Below are 12,346 nucleotides of genomic sequence, written 5' to 3' on the forward strand. Positions count from 1 at the left end.
TTAATAAGCAAAAATCTCATTTTATAAATTTAAATTTATTAATAGCTTCTCTTACACTTAATTATTCATACAAGCAAAAATAGCACAAAAATGTTTCTAAGCAATTAGTTATGGATTTTAACAGCACATTTTGAATTCAAGGATTTCTTCTTAATCAATGAGTTCATTTGTCGTCATGTCTAGCAGACAAGCTCATTTCTTCACAAAAAATATCTTCAACAATCAACCTCCAATAATCCAACTGCTCCTTTATAAGCTTGTAGGTGGGCGTAAGCAAAGTTCAGATTATAGACACTACATTGAACCTGAACATGAAAAACAGGGTGCATTAGTGGGAGTACTTAAAGCAACTTACATAGTAAGTATACTGACTTCATTTTTTGTTTACAAGTACAAAATTAAATGACAATAAGCAATGTATTGCTGGCGTAAACATGAAACAAGAAGTCAATTGCCATGTTCATTAAGTCACCTAACCAACGTAATATATATATATATATATATATATATATATATATATATATATATATATATATATATATATATATATATATAATATCTTAAGAAAATATGCTTACATCTTGGATTGCTGATTTTTAAACTCCTGAAAGAAAGTAGAGAGCCTCATTGTTTAAAATTAATTAACTCCTCAACATTTTCAGTAATGGTCAAACTCTTTCATTGATGCAGAGCTAGAGAAAGTGATAATTACCTTACATGGGCACTCTTCTTTGACTTTAGAAATGAAGAGACTTCCCACACCAGAACGTGCACCACCTCCATAATAGTGACATAATTTAAGGGTTCTGCCATTATGAATGGACTGCAAAAAAGTGAATATCAAAAAAAGAAGATGAGTTTTAGCCCTGCTATATAATTTTACAATCAATTCATATAATATATGAAGTATACAATGGTTACCATATTTATGTATTAATAAATATGAATTGAAAGAAGATACTACATGCAATCAAATATTTAAACAATAATTTCATTTCATTATATACAATATACCCAAACTCATCCTGAGATCAGGATATTGTATGCAACAAATTAAGGAGTTGCATAACATAGTTGAGTTGTGAGGGATGGCCACCTCTAGCATTACTCTCCACCTATGAATAAAATGAGCTTGTGACTAAGAATGAATAAAATACACTATTAGAATATTTTAGAGCATTATGTTAACAAAAATATATAAAATGAAGACTGATTAGATAGTGACAAAATTTTTTTGAAAACAAAAATAAAATTTAGATTCAACCATACCAGCAGAAATCAAATCCAAATATCTATAAATGACAGAAGCATAGAGAGAAGTAACATTGCCTACATAGCACTTATTCTAGTAGTGAATCAAATTTAGAAATAAAGAGAGATCCAAAAATACAATTTATAAATGCAACCACATAGTGCAGAAAACAGTTTAAGCAACATAGAAGATTTCCCTCAAACTTACGAAAACTAGAATATCTGTACATACTATAATATACTTTAATCACCAAATGGGAATTGAAAGAGATGGAAATTAAGAAAGATGCTAGGAATAAAAGAAAAATTATATCCATTTTAAGGATTGTAAAAGAGTCACTATCACAATTAATTCATACTTACATGTTACATGGAGGCAAAAAGTTTGTTATGTAAATGAGTAGCTAGAGAAAGACAAGTAATTATCATTAGGACTAAATTGCTTTAATCTCTTATTATTTATACAAAGCACTAAGTCAAGCATTGTTCTCTATTTTACTCTTCAAATCATGTAATATTTATTCTTTATTTCAATCTTGTAATCTTTAACAAGCTAGAAGTCACACTCAGACAAAAATAACCGATTTTCATGAAAAAAGAGCAGAAAATCAAATCTCAATTAAGACTTAAGATGTGTACAACCAATGCTGAAAAAACAAACAAGTATTGCAGTAAAGATTTAAGATCATGAAAAGAGAAATGTCACTAAAAACCTTGAATCAAAGGTTTAAAGAACTTACCTCTAAGTATACAGATAAGATTCAATATATATACTTGATACATGTCTTTCAATTTGATACTGTCAAACATACTTTGATGTAGTTATCAATGCTAAAATAATTTCCACAATGAAATGTTGTTATAAACTGAAGTTCACATTGTATAGCAAGGACGTATACCTATGTTCTAATACTATTCCCACAACAAAAACAGGATCACATCTGCAAAATGGCAGCAACCATAAAAAAAATTTTAAGACTTAATTATAAACTCCAATCATCTCTTTTCATAATCTTTCAAAGATCTAGAGACTTCATTGATCAATAACGTATAAGAACCATAATCATAACAAGCCCCCTCTTTACAAAAAATAATAAGTAACAAGCCACTATCAATTTGCCATTTAATTAACAAATCCTTCATCATTTCCATATTTGCTACTACTCCACGAGGATATTTTAAGTAATGTAATCAGTGGCTAAACTCCTAATTAAGCATCACATCGAGGAGCATATTAGCGTGATTAACGACTAAACCAAACAATTTTCATTTTAAATTTCGATTGTTTCAATAACTATCAAGAAAACCATTACTTAAAACATTCGTTAAATCCTATACATTTAGATTTTAGAGAAGATTTAACTTGAGACAAGTTCATAAAATCTAGAAATTCAGACTTAATTTAAAAAAAAAAAAAAAAAAATTCAAAAGTTGAAAAAAAAAAAAACAAACAAAGATTGATACATGAAACATATTCTGTTCATTTTTCTATTCTTTATAAAAATTGACAAACAAAATGTTTGACAAAAGATTGATACTTGAAACATATTGTGTTCATTTGGAACTACAGAAGTAGAGAGGTGAGAAAAATCAATGACCGACTCGTCCCATATCTTGTAATTAATTTCAGATTTGGATTAAAATTGTAGCCTTATTATAAAAAACGCTCTGAAATTCTTCTCCGGCAGCCAAACCCATGTCTTATCAAAACTTTACTCCAAATCAAAACCCTTAAAATGATTCAAAATACTCAATTGTAAAAGGAAATTAGGAATAAGAAATTACCTCAAATCATCGATCTGAACAAAGGGATGTATTTGATTAAGGTTGACGATGAGTAATGAAAATTCTGCAATCTAATACACAAAGAAAAAGTATATTGGAATCCGAACTTGATGATTTCTTTGCAATTTTAGAGGATTAGAAAAGAAAAGGAGATGTTGAGAACGAGGGTTTCTACTTGTTTAGAAGCGGCGGTTATGTTCCTAAAATGAATTGTGAAGGTGCAGGTTAAGCAAACTACATCACGTGTCGCACACGTGAGTATTTCTCGACGCTTTTCTGAGTCGAAATTAAGTTTCGACTTAGGAAAGCGTCGAGAAATCACGCACACTATAATAATTAGTTGACGCCTCTACTACAGCGTCGAGCTAATAGCGTCCAAAAAATACGCATTTTGTAGTAGTGCTTTGTATGTGATACGGTTGGGCATAAGTGTGTGAAGGCTGCAACTATTGGGCTTATAGTAAATGAAAATCAGTTACAAACTCTAGCAAATTCTTGAGCTTGGTTTTAATTAGAATTGAATTGAAATGATAACAGGAAATGAATGCATAGAATTTGAAAAGAATTACAGTTAATTGTAAATAGGAATAATTAATGTTAATTATTTTTCAGTACTGTAGTTTTCTAAGCTTCTTAGTTGCGCAATGGATTAAATCTAACCTCCATTGAGTAGATTAAAAGCATTTCAAAATTATCATCTTTATTGCCAGTCAATTATTACTTTTGATTATATGATTTAGAAGAAATGTTGTGAATGTACTGATATACGAAGTAGATCAGATTTGCAGCCTTATAAACATTAGTCTAACAATTTCAACAAGTGATATGTAGAGTAAATAATATGGAATACATTTAATATGAGATAAAAGAAAATTACTATCTAGAAGGATTGTACTTTTAAATTAGAAAAAAGTACTTGTATATATTATACTGAAGCAGCCCATGTCCACCTATCAAGTCTAGTCTAACCAATGAGTTCTTAGACCATCTGAGGTAAGCAAAAAAAAAAAAAAAAAAAAAAAAAAAAAAAAACCATAGACAGAATTTTGCAATCAAAACTTACATATTATGATTAATTTTAAAAAAAATAAAAGAGCAGAATCAAAGGATATAAAAAAAAGAACAGAATCAAATTGATTGATCTCCGATAGAATGGTCAAACATCATTTATATGGTTTTCCTCTAAACAAGTAATAATTTTCTAATCAAAACATGATTCTAAAAGGTTTATTACAAAAGTTAATAATGCATGTGTACAAAACATTTATACTCATGTTCATAGAAAGTCGATCAGTGAGTAGCTATGGAGAGATAAAGAAGCAGAGAAGATAGATAAAGAGTTACCAGAGTGATCGGTAACCCACCTCCCAGAAAATCTGGCCGCTCTCTTCCACCGTCTTCCCCTCCCTTCTCAAGGCTTTCCCGTTAACAGCCCGTCGACCGCGAAAAGGTTTTGTCATTTCTTCTTTTTCCGCTATATCTTGGTATTGTCAACTTTCTTTTGGCCACAATTTGATTTTTATTGTTCTTAACTTGATTTTGTAATTTTGGGAAGATGGTGAACAAAGATATAGAATTTGATACTTGGAGACGGTGAACAGATATAGTGTACATGGAAATATTGACGGCTAAGAACAATTTGCTAGAGGAAAAGTGTAAGAGAAGTTGGACTATAAAATTATAAATAAGGGTAAGAAGGTAAAAAAAACATTTTGAAGGGTATAAAAGTCCGTGCACTATTCATAAGCTCAACTTTCTACTTTTTATAAAGTAAAAGTAGGGAAATAAAAGAAGCTAACAAAGGTTACACATTCACAAATAAATCTTAAACAATAATAGAAAATTTAGTTAAAACATCCATGAGAGTGGATATTAAGGAGCAAGATTTTCCTGCATACAACTTTACAACCACAAACTAGTGCAAGCAAAACTCAAAAGTTTGTTACTATATATATAAACCCTATAAATATGTAGCTAGTGACTCATTTTAGTCACCAAATGTACATCTCCTTACTAATTAGCAGTGAGCTGCAAGACTAGAGTGGGTGAGCCGCGAGCAAGAGAGAAGCGTGTATCAGGGAGAGGGAGGTAGCTGAGGTTTCAGAATTCAAGGAAGAAAGAGGAAAGTACGAAACATAAACACCACCAGCATGACCAATGCCAACTAAAATGAACTTTTGTAGCACTAGATTTATTTAAGCCAGCTCCCAACGATACTCTGGCATTCCCATCACTAGGATAAACACAAGAGCCATAACCTACAAAAGTGTTAAAAGGAGATTTAGACTTGATCATAAGTAAGCACGAAAGAAAGTAAGAGTATCACAAAGTATTGAGTACATGAATGATTTAAGTGAAATATAGAAATAAAAAAGTGAGTTTAAAAAATTTCTCAAAATAGTTAAGGATGAACTGATAAATTAACAAGAGCTTACTAGGATTAGTGGATGTAACTGTAGCTGTCTGTGTGAAGTCACAGCTCCCGGGAGTTCTGCCAGCCTTCTGATAAAGGAGATTCATGGCATAAGCTGCATGAGAAGCCACTGTGTTGGGGTCATAACAAGGTCCACCAGCTTGAATTTTGCTGCAGTCAATGCCCTGACTACAAGCATAGTTCAGATTGGCCTGCAATTGAGTGACTGAGACACCTTTCTTTGGCACACACCACGTTCCTGAAGATTTTGGAGGAGTCCCTGGTACTGCTGTTGGAGTTGCTGAGGGAGCTGGTGGAGTTTTTGAGGGAGCTGATGGAATTTTTGAGGGAGACGTAGTTGTTGATGGAGCTGGACTTGTTGAGGAGTTTGCTGGACTTTTTGATGGTGATGATGTTGGGGCCTAAAAGACAATAATGCTCAATCAGTTTTCTTAATCAACTAGTTACTACAAATTAACACCGAAAGTTGACTACATTTCTATGCTACACAAGAATATTAAACCACAAAATCAGTAGGGTGTGGTTTCAGGACCATTTATTGGGAATTTCTGACATGATTTTTCAGACTGCCTTAGCACTTGTTAAATTCAATGATAGAGTTTCATACTCTGATGTATGAAACTCTATCAAACTAAAAGGGGGTCAATTTAGCACTTGTTAATTTGACCCCCTTTTCGTTTGAAATATTGAAAAATAATGTATAACAAAATCATATGGCACACCAACACACATGACTACAATACTGATGAATGCTATGTTAAAATCAGACAACTTTTTAGGATTTTTCGTTACTGGTTTATGGACATGATACTTGTATTGGTTATATATCCAATTTCCAATGAATACTAACTTCCTTAATTAACCCACACAGTGAGGCATAATAATTTATATGATGCACAATGATTTAGATTCATTACTGCAAGTAGAGTGAACAAACATATGTTCCTGAATATTTCTGTAATGAAAAGGAAATTCTGTTTTACAAGAGTATATTTTTTTTTTTGACAGTAACAGAACAATTTACCACCAAAGGATTTAGTTAGTTCTCAAAACTCAGAATATATCAGAAACTGATGTGAATAAATTCTCACCTGGCTGCCACCCTTGGTGAGACCTATGTCATAGGTCATCGATAAGTCAGGCTTAAAAAGACCAAATGACTTCTCAGAGGTTGGACCAGGCTTCAGATCTTCGTCATACAGAGCAAAAATGTATGTATCTACTGATTTTCCAGGCATCAGTGGGGTCCCAGCCATGGATCTGAGATGTGAAATCAGGCCTCCGTTATAAGCCTTAGCATTTTCAATGCTAGGACCAACTTCGTTGCTGTCCCCACGGTATGGCCACCCAGTCTCAGCAACCACTATATCGATGTCTTTAAATCCCAATGCATTCAGGGCAGAGCGTATTGCATCAACCTGAAATTCTCAACTGGTAAGCCTCAACAATTTCAATACTACTACGAGTATATTACTTCTACAGCAGTGTTAAATTAATTTAAATACTCTATCAATTCATCTGTCTGCACTTCATACTCGAAAAACTGACATGGGTAACAACACTTACACTTCATTTTTGAGGCAAAAAATACGCAATTTTTTTTTTCATAAAATGGGGCTTAGTTTGGGACCAGGACGCGAACTTGAATGCAACATCTGTATCCAAATTCAAGTAACATAAATTCAGGGAAAAAGAATAGTATCATGTCAATGAGTAAAATCCTTATCACTCATTCTTCAAGAATCCTTAGTTTAGGAAGTAAAATCATGAAAATAAAATGAAAGGAACAACTTCCAAAATTGCATGAACTGATCATCGACTTTAACAAAGGATGATATATATATATATATATATATATATATATATATATATATATATATATTTTCCCCTAATTACTTTCCACTGATTTCCACACTGTATTTTCTTCTTTTCTTTTTCCTCAGATGGACCATGAAGTAGGACAAAAAGGAAACGAAGGAATGAGTTGATTGCAATAGCCCTTTTTGGCCAGCTTGGTAATCAATCACTTTAAACAGGACACATCAAAACCACAAATGTTCCCATCAAAAATGAGGTGAAAAGAACGGAGCCAAATTTCAGGGATACTTGCACATTAAGTCATGCCTAAAAGACAGATTCAGCAAGTTATCATGGGGAAGAGGACCACGAGGTGGAGCATAAGAGATATTTAGGTATTGCTGCAGGTATGGGATTACATATTTTAATTTCATGAAGATTAAATGATGGATATAAGCTCTTTTAACTTTTTAAAGGGATATTCATATTGAGTAACACTACTCACTAGTTTACCAAAGATAAAGGATAACACTGGGCTGTTATGTACTCTACCAGTCAATTTAACATCAAGATTAAGGGGAGTTAAACGGTCTTAGAGAAAACTTATCTAAAGTTTATGTTAATTTACATGCGCAACATCTCAAAATGGATGATTCTAACTTAAGTACAGGATAGAAAGAGTATAAATCATGCTGAAAAAAAAAATATATAGTCCCCACTTTTTTCGTCTACTTTTGAGGTGTTACCTGGCTTTTTTGTTTTTTCTCAAATCACTATTATTCTTTTATTAGCCTATAATACCTCATATAAGTCAGTTGTTTAACAAAAGATTATGTAATACAATCAATAGCCTAAATTAACTGTTTTAAAGCCATGATTTAGATGATTTTTTTTTTTTTTTTGACAGGATTTTAGATGAAGAAAAAGCAATGCATGTACAAGAATGCTAGCTTTAGTTATCAATCTTTAGTTACTTTAAAACTCTTTATATGCCAAAGAGGGAAAACAAATTTGAAGTGGAACATTGGTCCTAGTCCAAATCACAAATATAAAGTTTTCGTCTTTATTGCTATAATGCATATCTTCACATTATTCAAAAGAATAGATATGCTAGCCACAGAAACCATTCAAGCAAAAGAAAACTCTAATACGTACTCATTAGCCCAACTACGATAGTAAAGTGTGGTATGTTCGTCGCATTATCAGTGCACTGTGATACTACATAGAATCATTCAAAAGGAAAGCCAGACAGTGAAGATGTTAGACAATACTTCAAAGCAATTACAAGACAACCATATAGTTAAACCCTGGCATAATCATCTCAAAATCAGTTATTAAACTGATGCGACGTACAATATAGTGAATGCTGCTATTACAGGATATATGCGTGATTTTCATAATTGATAACTACACGATTATGCATACAGTACAATGTCATCATCATGCATGAATAATCAGCTCTTAGATTAGATTCATAAACACATGATTAAGCATAAAATGTGTACGTGTCAGTGTATAACTAATATTTTCTTCCAAAATAAGCTATTCTGAACAAACTAGACTTGTATGATATCATTTAAATTAAAAGTCAAATACTATACTAATCAAACCAAAACATGATTGATGAAAGAAATTAATTAAATAGGGTCACTCTTAAGTCTAGATTGGCTTAAATAAGCTTGTTGACTCTTGTCCTCACCAATTATGATTTTTTGGAAACATCACCTAACACCTAAGGGAAAAGTGTACTGTGCACGTAATACATCTGGGTGTATAGTAAACAACTTGTGCATGAAATATGAGACTTAAAATACTACTCCGCTAAAAGAACCTGTATGAAACAAAACCTCACCTGGGCATCAAACATGTTCATGTACTTAATATTGGATCCCGGGTCAACCCGTCCAGCATTAGGTTGAAACAGGCAAAATGCAAGAGTGTCAGGCCTTGGATCACTCTGGTAGGCGAAAAACGGATACGGGTTGATGGTAAATGGGGATCCATTTTCTTTCTGAAACTCAAGTAGTTTCTTCATGGTGTCTCCCAATTCTGAGACAAATGCCCCAGATGATGGCGGGTCAGACTGACCCATAACAGCCATGGAATGGACCGTTGAGACCTGGATCTTTCCATCTAGTTTTAGCTGCAGTTAGAGCATCTTGAATATTCTGCATTGCAGGTACTAGCTGAGATATCAAGTCTTGGTCCCCTACATATCATAATTTTTTATCAGTCAATAATTATTATAAAAAAAATTTAAAAATTCCCCTTTTATTTTTACTTGGGGATACTAAAAGTCTAAAACCATCCAAATTTATTAATTAAAAACTAATTTTAGCACACAAAATTCTAAAGTTTAATACAAACAACTAAAATAATTGCAAGATGCCCAATTCAAGTTATGGTCTTTCTTTGTTCCTTCCTTTCATTCTTTCTTTCACCTTTTTTCCAATTGAGGCTATAACTTAATTGAGTCACACAAGTTGTTAGCTTTATACTTTTACCAAGATTAGATTGATTAATTTGAATCATCATGGAATCATTCAGCTTTATAATATTACCAAAAGATTTCTTCTTTGTTTTTTTTTTAAATATTTTTTTATTCCCACCATGTCATACCAATATCTTCCCATTAATTTCCTAACAAAATTTGAAATTTATTGCAATGAGACAATTAATTGAGGGAAAAAAAAAACATTATTTGCATTATTAGTATACAACAAGTCCGTTTATACAAGTTTTAATACAAAGTAAATAATTAAATTTGTACACACAAACTAATCAAAGCAAAACAACAAATAGAGTACCTGGCAAAATTGATCAAGCACATATATTAAATAAAAATCTACAACTACCAAAGAGTACCAACATATAGCATTATAATTAGTCCTTCAAATACTCATCATGAGAAATTATATATAAACAATGATATTAATATTAGCAAAAACTATACTTTTAGTACAAGAAAAGTATTTTTTTTTTTTAAAAAAAAAAAAAAAAAAAAAAAAAAAAAAAAAAAACCAACGAACTAACCTGAGGAGATGACCTCATTACCGACAGTAATGAGAATGATCTTACTATCTGGGAAAGCCAAGACGTTGGAGTTAACCCACTGAGAAGCATGACTTGGATCAGAAGCAAGAGCAGGAATATCACCATTAGCAGCACCAATAACAATGCCAATTCCAGTATTACCAAGTGCTTTTATGATACCAGGGTCAGCTCCATAAAGCCGAACCTTTGTAAATGGTGTTGTTTTCAGCAGTTTCGCTGTCGCTTCCGGTGGCGGGAGGTTGTCCGCTAACAGCCCGTAGTTTATTCCTAGGTAGGATTGAGCCTCTGCTGTAAGAAGTGAACAGAGGAGGAAGGAGAAAATCAACGGAAGTTTTGATTGAGGATGAAGAAGAAGAAGGTGGCTTCTTTGAGTTTTTTCCATGGTTTCTTTGGTTATGGGTTGTGGTGATGGTGATATGTTGTTGTTTTTCTCTTTCAAACTTGATGGCTAAATGTGGGTGTATAAATACCTTGTTTTTTTGGTGGTATAATGTATGCTTTTTTTTTTTTTCCTCCTTTTTGTTTTTGAAAAAATATGGTAGAGAGAATGTGCAATCTTGGATTCTTGGTAATAAAATGGTGATGTGTATAAGTGATAATAATGGTCAAATTTAAGTATTTTTTTAGAGCTTTATTTTTTTATATTTTTTTTAAATGAGCATAACACTTCTCATATAAAGATACAAATGGGAAGAAAATTTTTTAGGTAAACAATAAAAAAAATTACGGGTATAACCGTATAAGAGGCAAGATTACAAGTACAAACTTTTTATCTCGCTTAAATATTCATGAATTTCTTTTTTGTTTTATTGGGGTTAAGTCAATTTAAGTCGCTTCTTTTAATATTCAAGTTCATCAATTAAAATGATAAGGTACAGAAATTAGTGTGAAAAAAATTTAAAATATAAACCGAAGGTATCTTAGCTTGTAAATTATTCATTTTTAAAAAAAAATAATTAATTTTATTTTTAGTGCAGTGTACGGAGTATATAACTTTTGGGATGAATGAAATGGTGGATGATTTTAAAAGGGGGGACCATATGGTGGCTCAGTACGTAGTAAAGTGCTGTCGGGAACTATAACTCAGAAACTCCAAAGTTAGAAACTTAGCCGTTAGCTGTTTTTAACAGCATATGATATGAGGATGGCGGTAGAAAGACTTTTTGTATTTAAGTCTACCTACAAAAGGACATTGCTTGGAGATTTCCTTAGCTGCGAAGACAAGGGTAGTTTGTCATTTGGGAAACTCAAAATTATTAGTAGCTTTTTGACTAATTAGGTCCCTCTAAATTCCACCAAGAATCTCCACAACATCTCCGATTTTTTTTGCTAAATTCTCAAAATACCCTCGTGCTAATCATCATGGTTCTAATTACCCGGTCTTTACAAACTGAACTGAACTGAACTGAACTCACCAAACCTGAATCCTCCAAGTTTAGACTGGGCGTTAATTCTCAACTTGAAAGCTTAACCGTAAAGAATATCTGTAATATAGACGGAAAATGGTACAGTAAATTGCAAACTTGAGACTGTTTAGTCCATATCACTGCCTTTATCAGCTCACAACAACTTAAATTTGCAATAAATAAGTAAACAGGAAGCAACAACTAAGGTGCTGATAGAAAATTAAACCTAAATCTCTTCTATTTTCCCTTTTCCCTAATAAAGTAGCCTAATTATTTTAGAGCAAAGAAAGAAAATGAACCTAACTCTCTTCTCTTTTCCTTTTCCATTTTTTTAAATTAAAACTTAAAAGTAACCCCAGTCAATTTCCTTAACATACTAAACTTTGAAGCCTACCTAAAAAAGGCCACAATGTGCTTCCATTTTGAGATTAATCAATCACTAAAATGAAATAAAGGTCCACATATGACCCTCATTCTAAGGAAATACACTTATAACCTCAGACTTCAACCAGAAAAACGTGGAAACTTACATCACTTAACAGATTTAAAGGGCATTCTAGTCAATATGCTCTACATAAAAGCCCAAAAGGCTAAAATCATACCAATACCTCTTTTTATT

The 12,346-nt window shown here is 32.2% G+C and overlaps 1 long non-coding RNA gene and 1 pseudogene across 2 annotated transcripts; both read right to left on the bottom strand.

The window, feature by feature from the left end:
• Positions 1-3,207, bottom strand: LOC145588132 (uncharacterized). Its single transcript, XR_014101546.1, has 3 exons — positions 3,037-3,207; positions 713-823; positions 1-305 (listed from the first exon to the last, which is right to left on the bottom strand). It is a non-coding gene; the product is annotated as an uncharacterized LOC145588132 (long non-coding RNA).
• Positions 3,208-4,837: 1,630 nt separating this feature from the next.
• LOC145589844 (glucan endo-1,3-beta-D-glucosidase-like) lies at positions 4,838-11,291 on the bottom strand (annotated as a pseudogene). The gene is made up of 5 exons (XR_014101823.1): positions 10,301-11,291; positions 9,120-9,476; positions 6,562-6,888; positions 5,472-5,871; positions 4,838-5,294 (listed from the first exon to the last, which is right to left on the bottom strand). The product of XR_014101823.1 is annotated as a glucan endo-1,3-beta-D-glucosidase-like (transcript).
• Between the last annotated feature and the right edge of the window lie 1,055 nt (positions 11,292-12,346).

Source organism: Chenopodium album, chromosome 17 (genome assembly GCF_948465745.1).
Source record: "Chenopodium album chromosome 17, dcCheAlbu1.1, whole genome shotgun sequence".
NCBI classification, from domain to species: Eukaryota; Viridiplantae; Streptophyta; class Magnoliopsida; order Caryophyllales; family Amaranthaceae; genus Chenopodium; species Chenopodium album.